Raw genomic sequence first — 12,374 nt, forward strand, 5'->3', positions numbered from 1 at the left:
ATCCAAAGGGACATGGGACCATACCCAACACCAGTGTGACTCGTTATTTCTAATACTAATCAATCAATGCAATTACACTTAACAATTTTCATTAGAAGTGATTCTTTTTTATTACTATGTTGGTTTATGTTTTAATAAACCTTTAAGATGTATGTAATATTTTGAAAGGGTGTCATCACGACAGAAACAAGTTTTAAGTAAATAAACAGAACATATTGAAAATTTGACTTGTGCAGTATGATTCATTATGTGTGTTTTTGCTACTGCAACTTAATAAAAATAATCTATGAAGATAATAATTGTATGTACTAAATGTGGTTTTCATTACAGATAAAAGAATTAGGATGTTACATATTTGTTTACTTATTTTACTATTTCTCCAGTTAGGTAAGCACATTTTAGTAAGACAAAACACCATGAACATTCATACGTGAACACCATGAACAGGCCTACGGATAAGCCCAATTTATTTGCCTTTCTATTATGATTTATACCAGCTTATGAAAGTGATCTGAATGTTGTATTAAGTTGACATCCAGCCAGAGTTGTTGGCAGCAATCGCATGCAAGTGAAGATGGATGAACCCAGCAACTAGACAATTAGTATCAATCAGAATCCATGATGACCACATTATATTAAAAGTCTGTAAGATTGACACTTGATTTATTCCATAAAAAAATTATCTAAATAGGTTATGCAGCTTAATACTGTAAAGGGTCTGTATGAAAAAGGTCCAAAATAAACCTATGCACAAAACCTATATAAACGAATTAACAAAAAAGTGATTGCAGTAAAAATAATTGTAATCTTTTAATAAACATGATTTACGAGATGAAGATGACATGAAAAGTTAATTTATTTTTATTTTTTTGAAAGTCCGTATATGAGCATTAGTGGGACTGAAGTTGTCAGAATAAACCCGAAATACACGTCCTTGTTGTCATGTGGTGAATTTGGCCAATCGTGAAACAGCTGTGTCGTCATCAGCGCTCCCGCAGTCGCTCTGGAGAAATTGCGCCGGCTGAGTCAGCCGGCTGCTCTCGAAACGCTATCGCGGTACTTTGATGCCACACGTGACAGTGACGTGTGGTCGGCGCCGGTTCAAGTCGGACTAAATTTCTAACCGGCATGCACTGCTTCAAGTCAGCCGCTTATCGGTCTGCTAAGTGCTGCATGAAGTCGAGCGCACCTTTTGTTTGTATGATTGAGAAACTCCCAGCAGTTTGAAAACACCCACAAATTCAGAAACGCCCTCTTTTACTCTGCAGAGACCTCAATCTCGCTGCTCCTGCTTCACAGCGTGCGGGACTCACGCTAACGGCAACCTGGTGCAGGTTGTGTTTTGACTCTGTCAAATCAGTTTTGGCCAATGCAAGCAACTTATTGATCATGAGACCAACATTTAGCAAGGCAGGAAAACATTCAATCTACCTGAGGGAAGACATCTTTCATTGTAATACTGTTAAACAGAGAGAGAGAGAGAGAGAGAGAGAGAGAGAGCGAGAGAAAAAATACATAAAAAAATAAAAATAAATAAACTTCTAGTAGCCTATTCTTAAACGTGGACCTCATTATTAAAGTACAAATCCAAGCACCAGAAGCACCACACTCTCTAAGTTTTCTTTAATTGAAAAATATGCATTTTTATTCATTCAAAGGATATAGTTGCAATAATATTTTAGTTCAAAACTTTAAGTGCCATTGTTTTAAAAAATAATGCTTTATTGACTGACGTTTCATTGACCTTCAGTTGTTATGCTTTCAAATTTCATGCCATTTGTATGCATGTAATTTCACAGTATTTTCACCTCCTAAATTACTACACTTGTGAATTCACAGTTCTATAATGGTACAATTTACACAGGTCAATGACATTTTTTGTATAACATTAAAATTCTTTTTAGAATAATTGTGATTATTACTTATTTTTAACTTCAGGCAAACAGCCTACATTATGGTACAGTACAAATATTTGGAGCATCCCTTATTCTGCTCCTTATTTTCTTAAAGAATAAACACCTATTTTCTCAAATAATAAAAGATAAAGAATCACAATTGTCCCTTATTTTCCATTTCTGAAGTTAATTGGCAACCCTAATGATGACATAATTATCTGTTGACTTCCCTGACAGCTGCACCTTGCTCAAAAAAAAAAAAAAAAGTTAGTTGTTGGAGATATGTGAGCAAAAAATAATAGATAAAAAATGGATAATAGAAAGCACAAAGGAGGCACTGAAAAGGCCAGAACAAAAAAATAAATAAAAAAAGTGCGCCGGTCTAAGGCTTGAAACTCCAGGGCTAAAAATTAGTCCCACTCCGGCCCTGAGCGATACTGTTTACACAATGAACTATGAATTAAGAAGTGAACATTAAAGTGAACAGTGAAAGACACAGTCACCTAACCATTTAGAGCATCTCTTCTCTGATTAGACAGCAGATGTCCAGCTGAAGTTCACTGAGAGTTGGTGGATTAAAGGGATCTGAGAAAAACACTTGCTTCTTCTGGGGAGTGTAGCATTTTAGGTTCACCTTGATTGGGAATGACCTTCAGCGTTGCAGGATAAAAGAGAAAATTCTGGATGCCAGCGTCTCTCATCTCCTTCCTAACTGGTGAAAATGCACTTCTTTTTGCGGTGACCAGAGAAAAATCTGGAAAGAAAGACAGCGTTGCTCCATCGGAAGTCTGGCGGCCCGCAGAATGAGCTCCCAGTCCGTGTACCGCAGCAGTTCAAGATTTTTATTCGTCACATACACAATTATACAGAGTATAACCAGCAGTGAAATGTAGGTCAGGTCCGCTCCAAGGACAGTGCTATTATAAAGAATACAAATATTAAGAAGAAGAAAAGTAGAAAAAATTAAAGAATAAAATAAAATAAAATATATAAAAATATAAATATAAATATAAATGTGCAGGTCAGTATGTTGTTGAGTTAAATAGTAATAAAGAGGAATGTGCAAAAAGAATGTGCATAAAAGTTGTACTGGGTATGTAAATAGCAGCAATATGAGGTAGAGAAAAAATATGAATAGCTTATTGATATAGTGGTATATACATGGAGTCAAGTGATGTTATGACACAGAGTTAGAGTTTAGGAGCCTGATGGCCTGGGGGAAGAAGCTCCTGCTAAGTCTCTCAGTTTTTGCCATCAGGCTACGGAAGCGCTTACCAGATGGAAGCAAAGTGAATAGACGGTTACCAGGGTGATTTGAGTCCTTGATTATTTTAACAGCTCTATTTTTGCAGCGTTTGAGGTAGATGTCCTGCAGAGAGGGGAGAGCAGACCCTGAGATGCGCTCAGCTAAGCGCACAACTCTCTGTAGTGCTTTGCAGTCCTGATTTGAGCTGTTTCCATACCACACTGAGATGAAATTTAAAGATGAAACTTTGCGCTCGCTCAACTTCAATCTCTTCACCCGCTAGAGACGGGAGCCACGTCGGTAGCAATCTTTTCAAAAAGCTCATAGGGTCGTCCTTTTCAGAACCTTCAGGCAATCCAACCAGACGCAGATTGCTGTGCCTATTGCGATCCTGTAAGTCTATCGTGATCTGCGACAACTTTCTTTTGTTCTCTCATCTCCCCTGTAAGAAGATCCAGTTTAGAGCATAGCGACTGAACAACTGACAGGTGAGAAGCGAACTCGTTCCGCATCGCCGTCAACTCGGTTCTTAGAATGCCCTCAAAGTGTGTAACAGTGTTCGCCATCTTGTCCATCTTATCGCTCGCGGTCGGTGGCTTGAATTTCTTCTTAATCTGAGAATCCGACGGAGACAACTCCTGCTGTTTACGACTGCATGCCATCAGGTAAAGCACCACCAATGAATAAAAAATCAACAAAAAGAGGCCAAATGTACGGAGCTCTACTCAAGTGCGACTAGATTCATGAGCACGTCCCGTGACTTCCTGCGCTCACTTGCTCTTAAAATACTCCCTCATTTTTGGGCATACAGATTCATCTCTATTCATCTTTCGAATCTGTAAAGGAATTTTCATTACATTTATTTGTGTGCACTCACAATAACAACAAAACATTCAGCTTTTGTAAAATAATGAAAGCAAACAGGATGCACTCTTATTATGATTTAACCCCTTGGGGTCGAAGCCCGCACCAGTGCGGTCTGTCTTGTATTTTCTTTATGACCGCGAAAAGAACTAAAAAATACTCCGTCAGTTTTGATCATACAGATAAGAATAAGGTATCGTTTGAAACTGCAAAGGGTCTACTTTTATTTGGGTATAGTCTTCATGACATCAAAACAATGTGCTTTCATAAAATAAAAATAAAGAAAATAAACAGGGTGCATTCTCTGCCGTCTTGGACTCTGTCAACTCTCTTCTCAGACACGTAAATAAAACAACATGAATCTCCACGAATACTTGCCTCAAAGACATGAAAAATATATGTATAGAAAGCTTGAAATGTCTACGCAAAAACATTGTTTTCTCAAAAGCACAAACATGTACTTTCATGCTGCTCACATATTACTGTTGCTCAGTTTGTGCTGAAACAGTGTTATCAGACCTTATCCATTAATATTTTTTAAGATACTGAAAAAAACACAAATGTCAGGGCATGTAAAAAATTCTCCAGGGCACCAAAACACCCTCAGACCCCAGAGGGTTAAATGGTTTGTTAATAAACATGTGACTAATAGTTGACGAATGCTTAAAAGGAATACTAGTCGACCAGAAAATGTTTTATTCGAGGGCAGCCCTAATATAAATGCACTTCAGATGCAGATTAAAGAAATGTTTTCCTATGTTGGAAAGAGAGACTCTTATAATTACCCAAAGATGCAAAATGGAAGAAAGAGTTCAAACTGAACACAGTCTTGCTGCTCAAACTGTGTATTAACAAGTACATTTAATATTAAAAAAACTTGTCATACTTACGTACAATAGATATCACACACTTTAAAACTTTTACTCAAGTAATATTCTAAACAGTGACTTTAACTTCTACCAAAGTCGTTTTCTTGTAAGATATCTGTACATAAGTGTCTTTCAGGTACTTAATCCAGCACTGATCATACCCACAATAATGCTGAATGGACGAACACATATCCATTTGAGAAAAGGGGTAAATCTCACACGTTAAGTAACTGACCATTGTCTCCTCATCTCCAATGTTGATAACTTCAGTGTATTTAAGAGAAGAAACAAGATGATGTAGTGAATTATGTGAATCGACTGTCTTTTCTGTTTCTGCTTTTGTACAGCGTCCTTGAGCTTGGGAAAGGCAGTATATAAATTAAACATATTATTAGTGAAGTAAAATGTACTCCCACAGAACATTGGTTTCCTGGTTTCTGTTTAGAAATTCTAGTTTCAAGAGACCAAATTGTTTTTCAAGAGACCAACAAGTTCACCTGCCTGTCCAGTCAACCAGTCATGCTATTAATGAATAATAGTAAATAGGTTTGATCACAAGGAGATGCTAAATCTCGTGTCTTGACTCGAGTTCAGAGCTAATCCAATTCCAAGAATATTGCATCCTTTCGCTCAACAGACATATCTGTCTTTGGCAACAATTGTTAGTGCAACAACCTCTGATGAAATGGGAGCAGATCTGAATATTAGCATCTGTAATTAGAAGTATGCCATAAACGTTTTCAAAACAATTCAATGTAATGCCTATTTCATATGCCAGAGTAAGTGAATTAGCTCTATAAGGTAATTGGCATATGGGCTCCAGATAGTATTTTGGGACGTCTTTTATATTCAAAGGTTAGATAAACTGCAAAGTGCTATTTGTTTTGCCAGAACACTACAAAAAAAAAAAAAAAAAAAAAAAAAAGATTGATTGACTTTTAATACTGCATACCTTAAATCCGTTAAGGTAAAGATTGTAGAGCTGAGCTGTTGTTTATCTTCTGGAAATGAAAAAAAACAAGTAAATGCCACAAACCATTTACTGTCTTTTTTGACTAGGGCCAATTACTGACTGCTCCTTATATAGGCTACACTTGTAATGATCCATTGACAGAATGATCACAGAATGATCAAACTTTTCAAATGCTTGTTTAGAACTACATTACTAGCGCACTGAATCATATACAATGATCAGCCACAACCACTGTCGAGTGAAGTCATTTATATTGATTATACAGGTGCAGTGGCACCAGTTAGTGGGTGGGATATTTGGCAAAGTTTTTGAATTTCATGTGTTGGAAGCAGGACAAATGGGAAAGTGAACAGATCTGTGAGATTTTTACAAGGGTCAAATAGTGATGTTAGAGGATTGTGTCAGAGCATCTCCAAAATGGCAAGTTACAGTTCCCAATATGCAGTGGTTAGTACCCAAAAGTGGTGCAAGGAACTGGAGCCATGGAAGAAGGTTGCCTGGCTTGATGAATCACATATTTAAATCGTATGCGAGTCATTTACCTAGGGAAGAAACAGCAGCAGGATGCACTATAGGAACAAGGCCGGTAGGCAAAGGCAATGTTATGCTCTGGGCAATATTCTGCTGGGAAACCTTGGGTCCTGGCATTCATGTGGATGTTACTTTAACACGTATCACCTACCTGAAGATTGTTGCAGACCACATACATCTTTTAATGGCAATGGTGTTCTCTTATGGCAGTGGCCTATTTCAGTAGGATAATGCACACTGCCACACTGCAAGAAACATTCAGGAAAGAGTTCAGGTGTTACCTTGGACTTTAAATTCCCAAGATCTTAATCCGATCAAGCATCTATGGGTTGTTCTGGACCAAGAAATTCGATACACGAAAGCTACACCTCGCAACTTTCAGGACTTAAAGGATCTTCTGCTAATAATTTGGTTACGGATACCACAGGACATGTTCAGAGGTCTTGTGGAGTCCATGCCTTGATGCATCAGAGCTGTTTTGGCCTATACAGTATTTGGCAGGTGGATTTACTGTTGTGGCTGATCAGTGTAGCATTTTTGCAAGAAATTACCTTAAATGTTGATTTGATTTTTGTGTGTGTGAGGATTGTTTTTTAATGGTTTTACTCTTACATGTAACATATACAATTTTACTGTTGTCTTTACTAAGAAAATGAGAAGTGGATGCCACAGAAGGCAGATCAACCCTGACCAACACATCATGAAGAATCAGTGTTTATGTATAATAGAATTTGTTTTGCTATATTATATTATGTTGTTCTGTAATTTTACATGCAAGTATAGCCGAAATCACAGCACAGCTATTGTCTTTATCTTATGTGTAGCCTATTTCATTTTATCAGACGATGGCACGATCATAAATCAGGACTTTTGTGCAGATTAATATCTTGGAAGGGAGAGCTGATTATGTAGTCTTAATGGGTTGTGTTTCAGTCACTATTTCATGTTGATTCGGTTGTCTGACAACAGAAACAGTAAAATATTTAAATGAAAACAGTTTTATTGAGAATTTAGCTTCATCAAAATACAGTATGTGGCACAGAGAGGCAAACAAATGTAATAATAAATAATAAATGCACATTTTGCATGTTCAGAAGAAGTGAGCTTCCGTGTCATGCAAAAATGTAAACAGGCTTGTGTCAGTAAATTGCTCAGTGTAAAGAAAGAGAAGTAATGGGAACCTGATATTTCCATGTTCTTTTTTTTATGTCTAATATACTGTATATGGACAAGTTCTTTGAAAAACATCTATGACCTTTTGTCTAGTCTTCATGCATTATGTTGACTATGGTTTCAGTAATAATAAACATACATTTGCAAAAAGCATCCATATTTGTCCATGCCCTTGTTGATTATAGTATTAAAAACTTGACAAATATTAATTTAAGGTACATTTAGAACATTTTTTATTCTTTACGATACATGCATATACTGCATGATTTGAGGCGTCAGTCATGTCTGTAGCACAAACAGTGCAGGAAAAGTTATATGCCAAATTTACTGCTTAGGGTCAGGAATTTGTCTCAAATCCTTAACTCCAAGTATGAGCAATAATAATTGTAATGCTTGCTTTAAGAAGAACCACTATTACTTAGAATAATATTGTAGAAGCAGAGTATTTTGATATATTGCTAGTAAGTTTAAAGAAGTTGGGTATCAAACAAATTGACTTGCACTGAAACAATCAATGATCCATTGAGAGGAGAAGAGATAGCGAAAGAGATAGCATTGCTAATCCTCTGATAGTTGAAAGGCTAAAGCAGGATTAGTTGAGTTCTGGGTGTAAAGCTGTCTTCAAAGCACTGGCCCTATGGCAAGCCGTTTTGACTTTTATTCCTTCTCAGGATATTAATTCTTGATATCAACAATTCAATTTTTACTAGTTAAAATGCTAATTATTGATATCAGGAATTAGATATCTACTAGTAACAATGTTAATTCTTGATATCAACCATTCAATTTTCACTAGTTAAATGTCACTCACTATATCGACACTTCTCAGAGATTACTATGATGTTTAAGGCCAACAAACAAATAAACAGCAGAGTGATCACAGGCAGATGTATGGGACACAAGCAAGTGTAAAAAATCAAAACAGAACATTTTCATTTATATGCCAATGAATTGTCTGAAGACCGGTAGCTTCTGATTAGCTGAGGACATGTAGTGAAACATCTGATTGGCTGATGAACAGGATCCGGTGAGTGACATGCATCTGATTTGCTGATGATCGTAAGACAGAATATGAATGGTTGAAGATGCATAACAAGTATCTGCTTGCTTGCAGATGTGTAAGACAGCATATGAAAAACTGAAGTATTTTACATGGAAAAATAAATTGACTACTTTTATTGCTAAATAAATTTAATAGGCTTTAAGAATTGTAATCCTGAGCATTTTGCATATATAGTATGTAAGTGTTTTTCCTGAAATGTTACAGTTGTTCAGATAATTTTCACACAAGCAGATTATTGAATAGTGTTTTAGTATGTAAACCTCTGGTAGTTAAGGTCAGACAGGATTACGAGGAAGTGCTCTTATGTGCTGTATCAGATCAGTGACGCTCTTACAGAAATCCTGATCTCTGTGGATCTTCATCATTGAGGCCACCACGTGCCTTAAACACACACACACACACACACACACGCGCCTTGATTAGCCTAAATTAGTATGCTTGATGGGCACATGATGGCATTGTGATCTTACAGCTGTCACATAGTTAACATGAGCACCATGTACATTTGGAACAAATTATTTTGTTTTCTCTCTCGATGTTAGCCCAGCATATGTTTCTTTATTTATAGTTTTATTCATATAAATGTTTTTTTTTTTTCATACATAAAAATGTTTATATATATATTCGGTGATTATATTGTGTTTTAAGTAGTTTTAATAACGTGCGTGCAATGTATGAATAAATAAATGAACGAACAAATGAGTAAGCAAATAGGTGAATGAACTAATTATTGTGTGAAATGAATGGAATAAAAAGTAATAAAACAAAATGGAGGATCTACGTTAGTGATAAATAAGTCATTAATATAAAACAAACTAGTGTGTATAAAAGAATGGTAACACTTTTTTTAAGGACCAAATCTGACTATTAACTAGTTGCTTATTAGCATGCATATTACTAGCATATTGTCTGTTTTTTAGTACTTGTTAGGCACATATTAATGTCTTATTCTGCATGACCATATTCTAGATCCCCCTCATACCTCCTAACTTAACAACTACTTTACTAACTTACTAAGTTTATTGATAAAAAAAACTTAAATAAAAAAAACTTACTGAGCTAGTTAATAGTGGATATATTTGCTTTAATCTAAAGTGTTACCAAAAGCATCTGATAAAATAAGAATATTATCTCTTAAAATGAAAATGCTTTACTATTTACAGTATAAAATAAAAACACAGGATTTCATTATATTATGCAATGTTATATTGAGTACTGCTAAAACATTTTCTTCTTTTTAAACTCCAGTTACTTTTTTGTTTTTTCTCCCCTGTTTTCTAGTCATAATTGTTGTTAGATTTATGGTGAAATACAATGAGTTAAACTAAAGATTTAAGATTGAAGATCACTGATCAAATAACATTAAGTAGTCTTTTATGAGTGAGTCGTGAGTCATGAGTCTGGACTGACCTGCAGAATGAACGATTAACTAACCAGCAGACACTTGACAGCCTAAGTCTGTAATAGAGAAGCACAAACCAAAATAATTACTCTATTCACACACCCACAGACTCACTCCTGCTCCTTGCCTCCACCTCTCTCTCTCACACACACACACACACACACACACATGTTGGTTTTTGTGGTTTATGGGGACTCTCCATAGGTGTAATGGTTTTTATACTGAACAAACTGTGTGTGCTATTGCCCTACACCAACCCTACACCTAAACTTAGCCCTCACAGGAGACTTTGTGCATTTCTAGATTTTCAAAAAAACCCCATTTAGTATGTTTTTTTAAGCCTTTTGAATTACGGGGACATAGGCAGTGTCCTCATAAACCACCTTCATATTGTAATACCTCTGTCATACCCATGTCATTATACAAATTTGTGTCCTCATAAACCACATAAACATGCGCACACACACACACAGATAGACACACACACACACACACACACACACACACACACGTGTGTGAATGCTACTGTAAAATTAGACATCTTAAAGAGGCAGCAACTGCCTGAGAATCACTGACAGTAAACTCACAGCTATAATATGTTATATATTAAAAAAAAAAAATCTATAAGATATCCCACTATAAAAAATACTAAGATACTTGATAAAAATCTGATTCGAAGTTCCAATGATTCAAAAAACAAATCACTATGCAAACATGGCATTCACGTAATATACCGTGCATTTCAACAATATAAAATAAAAGGCTATCAAGTTTAAAGAAATGTATAATAATAACAACAACAACAACATATATACACATGCTTCATAAAAAATGTTTTGTCAGAGCAGTTTTCTTGAATGCCTGACTATGGTCAGATCTAGGTTATAAATCTAAAATATGTCTTAATTAAACCTACTGCATGAAATTATGCCAGGGAGAGTCATTTAAAGGACCAGAGCAGTTAGAAATAGATCATACGATAAAAAGTGCATGTTTCACTTTGACAGTGCAGAACTGTACAACAAAACACACTGATCAGTCATGCCTTGTCTGAGGCCGCATCAGCTTGCTTGTTTCCAACAGTTTCAGCGCTATCTATCCTCTAAATGTGGCACATCACGAACCCTGCCTTTGTGCTTTTTATGTAAAGATAGTGACTTTGAAGAACACACTCACACACACTTTGACTCAGACATTGTCTTGTCATTGCTTGAATACCACACAACATACCTCACACACTCCCGTTTGTCTCAAAGACACTCGGTAACACTTACTCTGTCACACGTCAACATGAGCACACGCATTTAAAAGTGTCCTACCTCTTTGGGTGTCTTTTTATGGTGAGAAATATACTGAGTGATCATGGGAAAGCAGCAGCGGCAGCACAGCAGGCAGAAATATCCAGCATGATGCTGTAAACTGTCTTTTTCCTTATCTTGTCTTCACCTAGTCACTCTTGTGCTGTATCTTCTGTATTGTACACCGGCTGCGAGCGTTCCTTCTCTCTCTCTACAGCTTGCTCTGCTTTCTTTTGGTTTCATGCACACACACACACACACACACACACGTGCAGGGACTCGCACACTTCAGCTCGCTCACCCTTTGTGACCCCCTCCTGTCTCTCCCTCTCTCTGTGGGTGTATAATTAGACTCAGTCCTGTCGTGATACAGCTTTCACTCATTGTGGGAACGTCTCTGAGCTGCTGGACGTGCTGGCAGGAAGCCGAGCAGCTTTGCTCATTAACCTCTTAAGAGCTGGGGAATGTACCGCCACTGCCTGCCCCCCATTGGCCACTTCCTCCTCCCAGCCCTGTCAAGTGCTGCTTTAATTGGCTGCTGCACTACATGTATCCGTACAGCAGCTCGTACCATTGGCTATAGGTGCCAAATGCCCTGCTTTTCATTAAACCACCAACTTTTTAACTACTTATCTGATTATGAATAGTAGTAAAAGGCATTCTAGTTTTGTTGTGAATCACTGCTTGTAAACTACTGTTCTAGAATGTTGTCAGCTTTAAAGCCATTTTATCCCTCACATGATTGATGCTGATTTAAAGTTTAATGGTAAAAAGCCAAGGTTTCCCGTGTATGAAGGTTCCCTTAGGTTTTCCCATTTGCTGTACATCTACAATGTGAAATTATAAAATCATAACAATCAAGAAAATCATAACAATCGAGATTTTATTTATTTAAAAAAATTGTATTACCATTTTTACCGTTAGAAGACAAAACAGTACTTAAGTATTTATTTATTTACTGCTGGTCTCATCTGGCCAGAGGAGAATGGCACACTATTTCGACACACTATTTCCCTTTTTTAATACTGTAAAGCTGCTTTGACACAATCTGCATTGTAAA

At 36.6% G+C, this 12,374-nt stretch overlaps 1 protein-coding gene across 8 annotated transcripts in view; it reads right to left on the bottom strand.

The window, feature by feature from the left end:
* LOC306859108 (uncharacterized protein) overlaps positions 1-11,713 on the bottom strand; it is a 37,758-nt gene extending 26,045 nt beyond the window's left edge. For 2 of the 8 annotated variants that reach the window (XM_079399953.1, XM_079399949.1), the window contains exon 1: positions 11,336-11,539. The gene's annotated coding sequence lies outside the window, so the exon portion shown is untranslated. Of the gene's footprint in view, positions 1-10,024; positions 10,073-11,335 lie in introns of all 8 variants that reach the window. The other 6 variants (XM_079399946.1, XM_079399952.1, XM_079399951.1 and 3 more) reach the window with 6 other exon arrangements.
* Between the last annotated feature and the right edge of the window lie 661 nt (positions 11,714-12,374).

This window comes from Barbus barbus (genome assembly GCF_936440315.1).
Source record: "Barbus barbus genome assembly, chromosome: 40".
Lineage (NCBI taxonomy): Eukaryota > Metazoa > Chordata > Actinopteri > Cypriniformes > Cyprinidae > Barbus > Barbus barbus.